The sequence below is a fragment of the Protopterus annectens genome, chromosome 7.part0 (genome assembly GCF_019279795.1).
Source record: "Protopterus annectens isolate FY-2018-M chromosome 7.part0, PAN1.0, whole genome shotgun sequence".
In the NCBI taxonomy this organism is placed as follows: domain Eukaryota; kingdom Metazoa; phylum Chordata; order Ceratodontiformes; family Protopteridae; genus Protopterus; species Protopterus annectens.
The window spans coordinates 782,125,553-782,138,094 of NC_056739.1; positions in this window are offsets into that span (position 1 = coordinate 782,125,553).

Sequence of the window (12,542 nt, forward strand, 5' to 3'; positions counted from 1 at the left end):
TAAATTGAACGTTTTCATCCAAGGCATACATTAAGCTCTACTACACAGAAGGTTTAAAATGTATTTTTATTTTGTCTTTGTGTATAGGGAAAGTCTCCCTAGGCCATATAAGACCCCTTTTCCATGGTGGTATGGAGAGAAAACCTGTGAAAAACTGTTCACCATACATACATTTTAACAATTTAAACAAGTATATATAAAGAATGTTTAACAATTTAACAATTCTATAACAAGCAAAAAAGCAAAGAAACATATAGGGTAAAATAAGTCTGATATAAATGCAACAGATGAAGTCTTCTTCTTCTTTTGGCTGCTCCCGTTAGGGGTCATCACAGTGAATCATCTGTTTCCATTTCTTTCTGTCCTCTGCATCTTGCTCTGTCACATCAACCACCTGCATGTCCTCTCTCACCACATCCATAAACCTTATCTTAGGCCTTCCTCTTTTCTTGTTACCTGGCAGCTTCATCCTTAGCATCTTTTTCCCAGTATACTCTGCATCCCTCCTCAGCACATGTCCAAACCAATGTAATCTTGCCTCTCTGGCTTTGTCTCCAAACCTTCCAACCTGGGCTGACCCTCTAATATACCTATTCCTAATCCTGTCCACCCTCATCACACCCAGTTCAAATCTTAACATCTTTAACTCTGCCATGTCCAGATCTGACTCCTGCCTTTTTGTCAATGCCACCGTCTCCAACCCATATAACATAGCTGGTCTCACTACCCTCTTGTAGACCTTCCCTTTCACTCTTACTGGTACTCTTCTGTCACAAATCACTCCTGACACTCTTCTCCACCCTCTCCATCCTGCCTGTACTCTCTTCTTCACCTCTCTTCCACACTAACCATTACTCTGAACTGTTGATCCCAAGTATTTAAACTTATCCACCTTCGCCACTTCTACTCCCTGCATCCTCACCATTCCTCTATCCTCCCTCTCATTCACACACATATATTCTGTCTTAGTCCTGCTGACCTTCATTCCTCTTCTCTCTAGAGCATATCTCCACCTCTCCAGGGTCTCCTCCACCTTTTCCCTACTCTCACTATAGATCACAATGTCATCTGCAAACATCATAGTCCATGGGGACTCCTGTCTGATCTTGTCTGTCAACCTGTCCATCACCATTGCAAATAAGAAAGGGCTTAGAGATGATCCTTGATATAATCCCACCTCCACCTTAAACGCATCCGTCACTCCCACTGCAGACCTCACCGCTGTCACACTACCCTCGTACTCTTGACTTCCTCATACAGTATCACAACACCTCTCTAGGCACTCTGTCATATGCTTTCTCTAAGTCCACAAAGACACAATGCAACTCCTTCTGACCTTCTCTGTACTTCTCCATCAACACTCTCAGAGCAAATATCGCATCTGTAGTGCTCTTTCCTGGCATGAAACCATACTGCTGATCACTAATTATGACCTCCCTTCTTAACCTAGCTTTCACTACTCTTTCCCATAACATCATGCTGTGACTGATCAACTTAATCCCTCTGTAGTTACTACAGCTCTGCACATCACCCTTATTCTTAAAAATCGGTACCAAAACACTTTTTCTCCATTCCTCAGGCATCCTCTCACTTTCCAAGATTTCATTAAACCATCTAGTTAAAAACTCCACTTACATTTCACTTAAACACCTCCATGCTTCTACAGATATGTCATCTGGACCAACAGCCTTTCCATTCTTCATCCTCTTCATAGCTATCCTTACTTCCTCCTTGCTAATCCACTGCACTGCATGATTCACTATCTGCACATCCTCCAACCTTCTCTCCCTCTCATTCTCTTCCTTCATCAGCCCCTCAAAGTACTCTTTCCATCTGCCCCACACACTCTCCTCATTTGTGAGTACATTTCCCTCATTATCCTTTATCACCCTTACCTGCTGCACATCTTTACTAGCTCAGTTCCTCTGTCTAGCCAATGGGTACAGGTCCTTTTCTCCCTCCTTAGTGTCCAACCTTTCATACAACTCTTCATATGCCTTATCCTTAGCCTTCACCACCTCTCTCTTTGCCATGCACCTCATCTCCTTATACTCCTGTCTACTTTCTTCATCTCTCTGACAATCCCACTTCTTCTTCGCCAACCTCTTTCTCTGTATACACCCCTGTACTTCTTCATTCCACCACCATTTCTCCTTATCGTCCTTCCTCTGTCCACGTGTCACACCAAGCACCTTTCTAGCCGTCTCCCTTACTAGCTCTGCTGTAGTTACCCAGCTATTCAGTAACTCTTCACTGCCACCCAATGCCTGTCTTAACTCTTCCCTGAACTCCACCTCACAATTACCCTTTTTCAATTTCCACCATTTGATCCTTGGTGCTGCCCTCACACTCCTCTTCCTCTTCTTGATCACCAATGTCATCCTACAAACCACCATCCTATGCTGCCTAACTACACTTTCCCCACTACCACTTTACAGTCTCCAATCTCCTTCAGACTGGCCCTTCTACATAAGATATAATCCACCTGTGTGCATCTTCCTCAACTCTTGTATGTCACCCTATGCTCCATCCTCTTGTTAAAATACGTATTCACCACAGCCATGTCCATCCTTTTCACAAAATCCACCATCATCTGACCTTCTGCATTCCTTTGCTTAACACCATACTACCTACCCATCACTTCCTCATCCCCTCTGTTCCCTTCACCAACATGCCCATTGAAATCTGCTCCAATCACCACTCTCTCACCCTTGGGTACAGTCATCACCACTTCATCCAACTCACTCCAAAATTTTCTTTCTCATCCATCGCACACCCAACTTGTGGAGCATATGCACTAACAACATTCATCATTACACTATCAATTTCCAGCTTCATAAACATCACTCTACCCGATACTCTTTTCACCTCCAAAACACTCTTAGCATACTGTTCCTTCAGGATGTAGTAAGGAAGTCAAGTTCCACAAGAAATTAACTGGAGTAAAGCTGTACTTGTGTATACTGTGGAGCTGTGAGAGCGTATCATCTCATGATGCCATGTAATCCAGTAAATACCTAACAATTTATTGATAGTAGTTCAGCAGTGCTCAGGTTTCTGGTTCCTGTAGTATGTAAAGTAGGAGGATGGTAGCAGGAATTAGAGATTACTCTGCAATGTATTTTCCATGAAAGCAGTAAAGGAGAAGCACAGCGGAAGATCTTTTATTAACAGTTGCTACACTTTAGATCATAGACAGAGCACTGAAATGCTCAGGTTTAACTGCATGTGCAATACTACCTTTTAAAAGCTGGTATTCTACTGAGGAGTGATCATAATGGTCCCACCCCCTCCCAAAAAACTTTGGTCCAGGAGCCACTGCCCCACTTGCCCCACCCTAGCTAGCCTTCTGATGCAGAACACTACTTGTTTCAAAAAATAACTTACTCTTCTTACCACAAAATACAAGTTTTAAGGAAGTAGTCAGTTATAAAACGAAGGCCTCAAAATGAAAGTGAAGGCATTCCCAGAGACTTTTAGCAATGTATTTTTCATTTATTGATTCACAGGGTAGAGTACTGATCACAAGTGACCAATTTCAGTCTCAGCATTGGAATAAAAAGAAAGCGACAATTGCATTTAGTAAGAACATAATGAAAATATGTATTCAGGATATATCATTATTAGCAAACAAAAATGAAAGCAGTATATATAATATCTCTTATTTGCAATAAATAAAGACAAATCTCATTTAGAAAGTGAGTTGTCTGTTTCAACAATTCCCAGAGCAGCAACAAACAAAAATCCCTGGAAAACTATTCACGGAGAAGGGATGAGTGAAGACTTTCTGATAGTTGATTTGACAACCTAGATGCAGTAGAATATTCTAAACAGTTGCTGAAGACTTTGACAGCTGACAGAATAGGGTCTGCAAAGATTAGGCAATCATCCAAATACAGAAAAAACGTGAATGCCTTGTTTGCTACTTTGTGAATACCCTTGGGGCAGTGGAAAATACAAAGGGCAAGACAGAAAAAGTACAGCTGTGTAAGTTGCACTTATAACAGTAGATGTTCAAATTCTTCACTGCTGCAGTAACTTTCTGGCTATAGGTTGTCTTTTCCCTCCCAGTCAAAAGAACACAATAAGGCCTGCTTCAGCTGTCAGAACCCCCACAGGCAGAACATAACAGTGTGCTAAACTGGTGATTAATGGTGCCACATTCACTGAGCTGAGTTATATAGTAAATCTGCTGTCTGACAAATTGTTAAATAAAATAAGATTTCAATATACAGGAGGTTCAGGTTAAAAAGTTTACTAGTGTACACCAGGAGGCAAAAAATGTACAAGTACAGAATTTTGTCTGACATGAAACAGGAAGCACACAATTTTATATAGGTTTATCATTTAAGCTATGCCCACCTTACTGACGTGATATGTCACAGGGCATCTACGTCACTTTAGCTTACAGTCCTTTATTCATAAAGCTGTTGATGCTGTATATTTAAAAAAAGCTTTTCCTCTAGATACAATACGGCCTTGCTATCCAGCTGGTCAGACATAATGTCTTTCTGTAAAGTTACTTCTTCAAGGTTTCATATCAGTTCAAATACAATAGCAGCTTCAGTCTTTTAATACACGTCTTTGTTCTCTGCTACACTTTCTCACACAGCTGCGTGCTATCTCAGTAACACATATAGAAGGCCAAATCATTCCAACAGGAAAGAGCAGAAGATTTCATTATTTCACACATTTAATTTCCTGACCCAGCGGATAATCACTTGTGAAAAGCATAAACATTAAAACTTGCTAAGCTAGCATTCCGCCAGGGTCAAAGATCAGCTTTGCTTCAAGCCACACTGCAGTTTCAAAACTACTTACATTTACACATGAATTAATCTGTACTGTTATATGATTAATAGAATAAAATGCATTATATACTACTTTGCTTTTAAACTAGCATTTCTCATATATTCAAATACACATTTTTCTAACATTTTCCCCCCTATTAATACTTTTTATTCTATTCTGAAGTATGCATAGTGTCATTTCATCTCCTAGCCTTTTCCACTTAGGATTTTCAGCTAGGTGAGTCATTCAATCTATACTTCAGAAAAATGTCATCTGAGATCAATCTTTCAATCTCAATATCTTGGTACAAAGTTTCAGTAACAGATACATCAATAAAATCTTTGATTAATCTTTTCATGCAGGGAATTCCACAGCAAACACATGCTCCTATTAGGAGTATACCCACACAAATGGCAATCAGAATATTCATTAGGATGGAACCCCACCCCCCAAATAGATTCTGGAAAAAGTCCATCAGTGGGTTTGGGCCTGGTTCAGTCATGGCTGATACTTGCTGAATTACCTCTAGGTGGTTATTGATCTCATGACAATTGTCAGGAATATAAGCACAGCATTCTTCTTTGATAAGCGCGCACGTACCACCTCTCGCCGCTAGGGTGAAGTCAAGAGCCATTCGATTTTGTAGCACAACAGTTCTCATTGCATTCAGTTCATCAGTCACCAATTCTAGGGCGGAAAAAGTTGCATTACTCATTACTTCGAGAAGTTTCGACAACTTCCTCAGCTCCCAGATCGATTTGACTGCTCCATAGGCTGGGAATATTCCTGCCCAAGATATAACACTGTCACTCAAGTCCATATGGGTCAATTTGCTTTTGTCTTTTACTGAATTGTGGTCTTTCCAGCCAGCTTCGATCTTTCCAACTGGATTCACAGGTTTTTCAACTGGACCTTCGGGTTTTTGGGCTGCTTCTCTAATGTTTCGTATCTTACCTAAAGGTAATTCTGCAGTATGTCTTATTGCCGGAACCAAATAACCCAAAAAACAACTGCCGGACCAATTCTCAGGTAACCATTTATATGCCTTTTTCCCACAAATAAAATAACAGCTTTCTACTTTAGTACTAATACACATCAGCCCTGCATGAAACATTTTCTGATCTATAACTGACAATTGTTTAAACAAAACTGGATTTTTGCGAATGTCATTCATAGTTGTTTTCAATGAGTTCAAATACGAGTCATAATTAGTATTGCAAAAAGTATTGCCATTACCATTCTTAATATAAATCGGTAAGATATGGTTATATTACAATTGCTCCAGCCTACCTGGAAGGTGTCATTTTTATAAAAGCATACAACTCCTTTTTGTGTGACAGGTAAAAATAAAGCTATTTTGTCCTGTGATCTCACAGTTCCTGTATCGAAAAGTAAATTCTCCCAAGTCTCATTTATCCCCAAAGGGACAGCGGACATTATCAGTCCTCCATATGCTGTTGGTATAGCTGTACAAACCCAGCAATTTGAAATGTTCATAGTCTCTGCATGTACACATTTCATGGCTAGGTATGTGTTAAAATATGGATGCCAGTCTATAGACGTTTCATCACGCCTTCCCACTTTCACTTGTGTGGTTGTGTGTAGGATAAACCACAACAAGAGGAAAATTGTTACAATTACAGTCAATAAATGTACACTCAACAAAATGATTATGCAACATCTCTGGGGTTGTTCTAAATTTCTATTCGCTTTGTTTTTGGCCATCTCGGTCTGGTTGTGTATCAGTCACAAAGTTTTTATCAAGTTGAAAGTTCTTTACCAGTTTACAATGTGTCAAATGAACCCAGGACATCCTCTCGGCTACTCTGACTGCAGTAGGCGTTGCCAACAGAACCTGGTACAGTCCCTCCCACTTTGGACTCGCCCAATTCTTCCTTTTCGTCACTTTCAGCCAAACCCACGACCCTGGGGCCAAGACTGCTTCCACCGGTCTGGTCTGTTCCTTATCTGAAAAAGAAACTGTTGCTGAAACAAAAAACCAGGAAAAAACGGACTGTGTCAGAGAAATCAGAAAGCCACAAGGTCCACTCAGCGATATTTAGTCTTAACGCACCTTTTATTACAAAAACAAGCAACGTTTTCGCTACAACCCCTGGTGTAGCTTCCTCAGAGTACAAAATAAAATCTGTGACAGTTTCTTTTTTTAAACATAAAAGCGCGCCAAACAGAAGGGCGGCGCACCATTGTTAAAGATACAGTCAGTGTAAAAATAAACACATATTTCCTTCTAGGTCTAAAACATGTCCTTCCAAAAAATTTTAGGACTAATTCATTTGTTGAGACCCTGAAATCATTCTTTAAAATACTTAGAGTGAATGAAAACCATTAAAAAACGTACCGGAACCTGTCCGGTCAAAGCATGCACGCAACATGAAACCCTAAATAGAAATAAACATAAAATGTGATGCCGTTGTCATGACCAACATCAATCTGATCTGAACTTAGTACTACCAAGTCAAAAGTCCTACATGTGTAGGTGTCGCTAAACCGGCTCGTCAGGATTCAGTGAATACTGTACAAGACAGAGGCAAGGACTACTAAATATGTTAGATCTACCCCAATTTGACAAGTGAGGGTCATGTCCTACGTGGACAAATTGAAATATTAAAATATTTTAACCATTTAAAATAAAACATGCAATCTCTAAGAACACTCCTATGCGACTCACTGATAAAAAGAAGGCAATCACAGTCGAGACAGGCATAAACAAAAAAGACTATTGACGGTGGAGGTAAGCTGTCAGTGTCAAAATCTGAACTTGATCTAAGCAGGAACTGAGACCAAGTAAACAGTCCTGCGAAAAACAATCAAGGAATTCGCCGCACTTGTCGAGACCCAGCAAGGTACATTACTGAGAACAGTAGTCCACCAATAGTTGTAGAGACATCCTATAAATTATATGGAAAGGATAAATGCCGAAGACATCGGACATTAGTATAATGACCGGGTCAGACAATCCACTTATCATGTTGCCAAGAAATCACTTACAATGCAATTCAGACTTATATCTAAGGGTACAAACCAAATGTTTGAAGTTATAGAGGCATTAAAAACGTAATAATTAATGCAACCTTACCCCTTTGAGTCCATGCCAGGTTTAAGAAAAGGAATCCCCCATCAGGGAAGGCTGTCTAAACAAACTCGTACCAAGCAACCAGGGGCGTTGACGCCCCACATGACCCCATGATTCAGGGACTGGGGTAAAACTGCATCGTGCAGACAAATATCTTATATAGTTGGACTACTGTTACACGAACTAGGAGCACCCCAAATGGAAATTGATACAGTAACCGAACTTATTGATATCATCCTTACATCCAATTTTTTCATCTTTGAGAACCATTATTTTCTACAGACTCAGGGTATAGCCATGGGCTCACCCTGTGGTACAACTGTAGCAAACATGGTAGTCACTTTATAGACATCACCTTACCTAAAACACCTATAATTTTCGGAATTCCGAAAATTCACAAAAATCTACAAGATCCACCAATCCGAGCACTTATTGATGGGAGGTCCTCCATGACCCACCCTTGCGCCCGATTGGTGGATAATATTCTTAGTAAATATCTAAAAATGATACCCTGCATTTGCAAGGACTCTTGGTCCTTCCTCTCTAACATCAACCAATTAAAACTTGATCATGACTTCAATTTTTTGACAATCGACATCGTGGACTTATATACCTCCATCCCCCATCAGGAGGCATCAGAATGGGTTGGACTACTGTTACACGAACTAGGAGCACCCCAAATGGAAATTGATACAGTAACCGAACTTATTGATATCATCCTTACATCCAATTTTTTCATCTTTGAGAACCATTATTTTCTACAGACTCAGGGTATAGCCATGGGCTCACCCTGTGGTACAACTGTAGCAAACATGGTAGTAGCCTACTGGGAGAAAAAATTTCTTCTTTCTAATCCCCAAGTAGCGAAACACTTTATCTACTACACGAGGTACCTGGATGATATTTTCATTCTTTTCCAAGGTTCTGAACAGGACGCTATCTCCACCATCGACTTTATGAATGGTACCACACCATTCTTCAAGTTTACTTTTCACTTTTCAACTGACTCCATTGACTACCTGGATGTCTATCTTGAAAAGGTGGACCTGAATAATACATTACTTTCATCAATACGTAGGAAACCTACTTATTGTAATTCACTTCTCCACTTTTCAAGTCAACACCCTTATAGACAAAAAAGATCAATAGTCAAGGGTCAGCTGATTCGGGCAGCCAGAATGTGTAGCACTATGGAGCTGTTTGATAAGGAATGTACATTACTTTTTGAAATGTTTTCAAACCGTGACTACCCAGGTGATCTATTGGAAGACCTCATCATAGAAGTCACCACTAAAAGACAGGAGGGCTTCTACAAACCCTTACTTTGTAATACCCCCAGACACTCTGGGGATGATCTTACAACTGAGGACTTGGATTTAACACTACATCCTTCTTCCCCCTGTAGTCTAGAAACAGTCTCTAGTAATAAACAAAACAATTTTTCTTTTAGTTTTATTACAGTGTACAATATGGATTCTAGGATTATTAATTCTATTCTATTCAAAAATTGGTATCTCATTTCTAGTAATAGTGGCTTAGGGGAAAAACTTGGGGACAAACCACTAATAGTTTACAGGAGGGGTAAAAATGTAAAAAACTTTTTGGAAACTAAAAAACATCTTGACTTCCATTCACGTCAGAAAGGCAGTTTCCCATGTGGTAACTGTAACTTTTGTAAATGCATCAGAACAGGGAACACACAGGTTGTAAATGGCAAAAAGATTATCTGCCATTACAAAGTCAACTGTAATACAAAATCTTTAGTCTATTTAGCACAATGTGTCTGTTGCCCAGCTTACTATATTGGGAAAACTGAGCAAAAATTCAAAGAGAGAATTTACCAGCACACTTATGCCATTAAAAAAGGCAAAGAAGACAACGCGCTCTCCAAACACATTTTACTTAATAAAGACCACAGTTTCCTTTTCTCTGCTATTGACCATGTCCCTCACAACATTAGAGGTGGTCCCGTTTCTATTATTTTGGAAACAAAAGAACTAGAGTGGCAATTAAAACTTAATGCATTCCAACCACCTGGACTAAACGACAATTGTAATATCTCCTGCCTACTAAAACTAAAGAGCTACCTGAGATAACACCACTTTCTGGGTTAGGATTCTCCTAAGACCACACTCATATTTCTTTGAGTATGGTATACATTCTGGGATTGTCACACTTAGGTGTTTCCCCCATGACAATATGGTTTAAGATTCGGTTTTTATTTTTATTTTTATTTTTATTTTTCCTTGTTATATAATCTAGGGAGGACATTCTTGTCCAATTACCTAGTTTTACATTTGGGGATTCTTTCCCAATCCCCTGTAATTCATGGCCCCGTTTTCTCGGGGCTTATGTTCACCATGGCAGAACACACCTGGTAATCTTGGTCCGGTTGGATTTGGTATGGTCCTACATATCTTGCTGGTTAGCAATAACTTTCAGATTTTGAGGATTCCTCTCTCTGGATTTTCACATTTGTTTTTTGCTTCCTTACAGGTTCGCATAATTTGCGTATTGACTGTTTGGTAAGGGGGGTTTCACTCTGAATCACCTGTCTTGGTTTTGGTACTAACTGTGTACTGTCAGATTTTTGTCTGTACGATGCAGTTTCATCCCAGTCCCTGAACCATGGGGTCATGTGGGGCGTCAACGCCCCTGGTTGCTTGGTACGATTTAGTTTAGACAGCCTTCCCTGATGGGGGATTCCTTTTCTTAAACCTGGCATGGACTCAAAGGGGTAAGGTTGCATTAATTATTACGCTTTTAATGCCTTTATAACTTCAAAACATTTGGTTTGTACCCTTAGATACAAGTCTGAATTGCATTGTAAGTGACTTTTTGGCAACATGATAAATGGATTGTCTGACCCGGTCATTATACTAATGTCCGATGTCTTCGGCATTTACCCTTTCCATGTAATTTATAGGATGTCTCTACAACTATTGGTAGACTACTGTTCTCAGTAATGTACCTTGCTGGGTCTCGACAAGTAATTTGATTGTTTTTCGCAGGACTGTTTACTTGGTCTCAGTTCCTGCTTAGATCAAGTTCAGATTTTGACACTGACAGCTTACCTCCACCGTCAATAGTCCTTTTTGTTTATGCCTTGTCTCGACTGTGATTGCTTTCTTCTTATCAGTGAGTTGCATAGGAGTGTTCTTAGAGATCGCATGTTTTATTTTAAATGTTTAAAACATTTTAATATTTTAATATTACAATTGGTTCACGTAGGACATGACCCTTACTTGTCAAATTGGGGTAGATCTAACATACTTAGTAGTCCCTGTCTTTGTCTTGTACAGTATTCATTGAATCCTGACGAGCCGGTGTAGCGACACCTACATATGTAGGACTTTTGACTTGGTAGTACTAAGTTCAGACCAGATTGATGTTGCTCATGACAACGGCATCACATTTTATGTTTATTTCTACTTAGGGTTTCATGTTGCGTGCATGCTTTGACCGGACAGGTTCCGGTATGTTTTTTAATGGTTTCCATTCACTCTAAGTATTTTAAAGAATGATTTTAGGGCTTCAACAAATGAATTAGTCCTAAATTTTTTGGAAGGACATGTTTTAGACCTAGAAGGAAATATGTGTTTATTTTTACACTGACTGTATCTTTAACAATGTTGCGCCACCCTGCTGTTTGGCGCGCTTTTATGTTTAAAAAAAGAAACTGTCACAGATTTTATTTTGTACTCTGAGGAAGCTACACCAGGGGTTGTAGCGAAAACGTTGCTTGTTTTTGTAATAAAAGGTGCGTTAAGACTAAATATCGCTGAGTGGACCTTGTGGCTTTCTGATTTCTCTGACACAGTCCGTTTTATCTGAAAAAGAGTTAAACTGCAAAACAGATTTATTTGTTAGCAGTTTCCTCATATAACTAGCTAATGAACTGTCAGCCTCTTGCTCTGCAGGCATGAGAGCTTTCCACTGAGGCACATAACATGCTCTCCCAAAAACCATTTCAAAGGGAGTTAAACCCTTTACATTTGGAACCGTTCTCATACTCAACAGTGCTAAAGGCAGACAGTATATTCAATTCTTTTGGGTTTCCTCTACTAGCTTCCTAAGTTTACTTTTTAGGGTACCATTGTACCTTTCCACCAGTCCTGCTGACTGTGGGTGGTAGGCACAATGGTTCTTTAAAGAGATACCAAAAAATCTCCCAAGTTGGTGGATTGTCTGGTTTACAAAATGTGTGCCGTTGTCACTATAAATCCATTCCGGAATGCCAAATCTAGGGATTACTTCTTTTATCAGGGCTTTCGCCACTGTTGCTGCATCCGGGTTTTTGGTTGGAAAAGCTTCTACCCATTTGGAAAACATGTCTACAATAACTAAACAAAACTTTTTCCCTTCACATTTACTCAATTCTATGAAATCCATACAAATAGTATGGAACGGGTATGGTGGTATAGGAAAACTTCCTTGCTTGGTTTTAAATGCTCCTTGTGCATGGTGCTTGTTACAAGTATGACAAGCTGCACAAAATATTTTTGTGTAGTTTGTGTATCCATATGTTTGGAATATTCGGTTTACTAACTGTACCATCCCCCCTGTTGAGACATGGCACTGCCCATGGCTCAACAAAGCTGCATATCTAAATAAATTAGACGGCAATATCGGTTTTCTTTCTTTGGAAATGTACAGT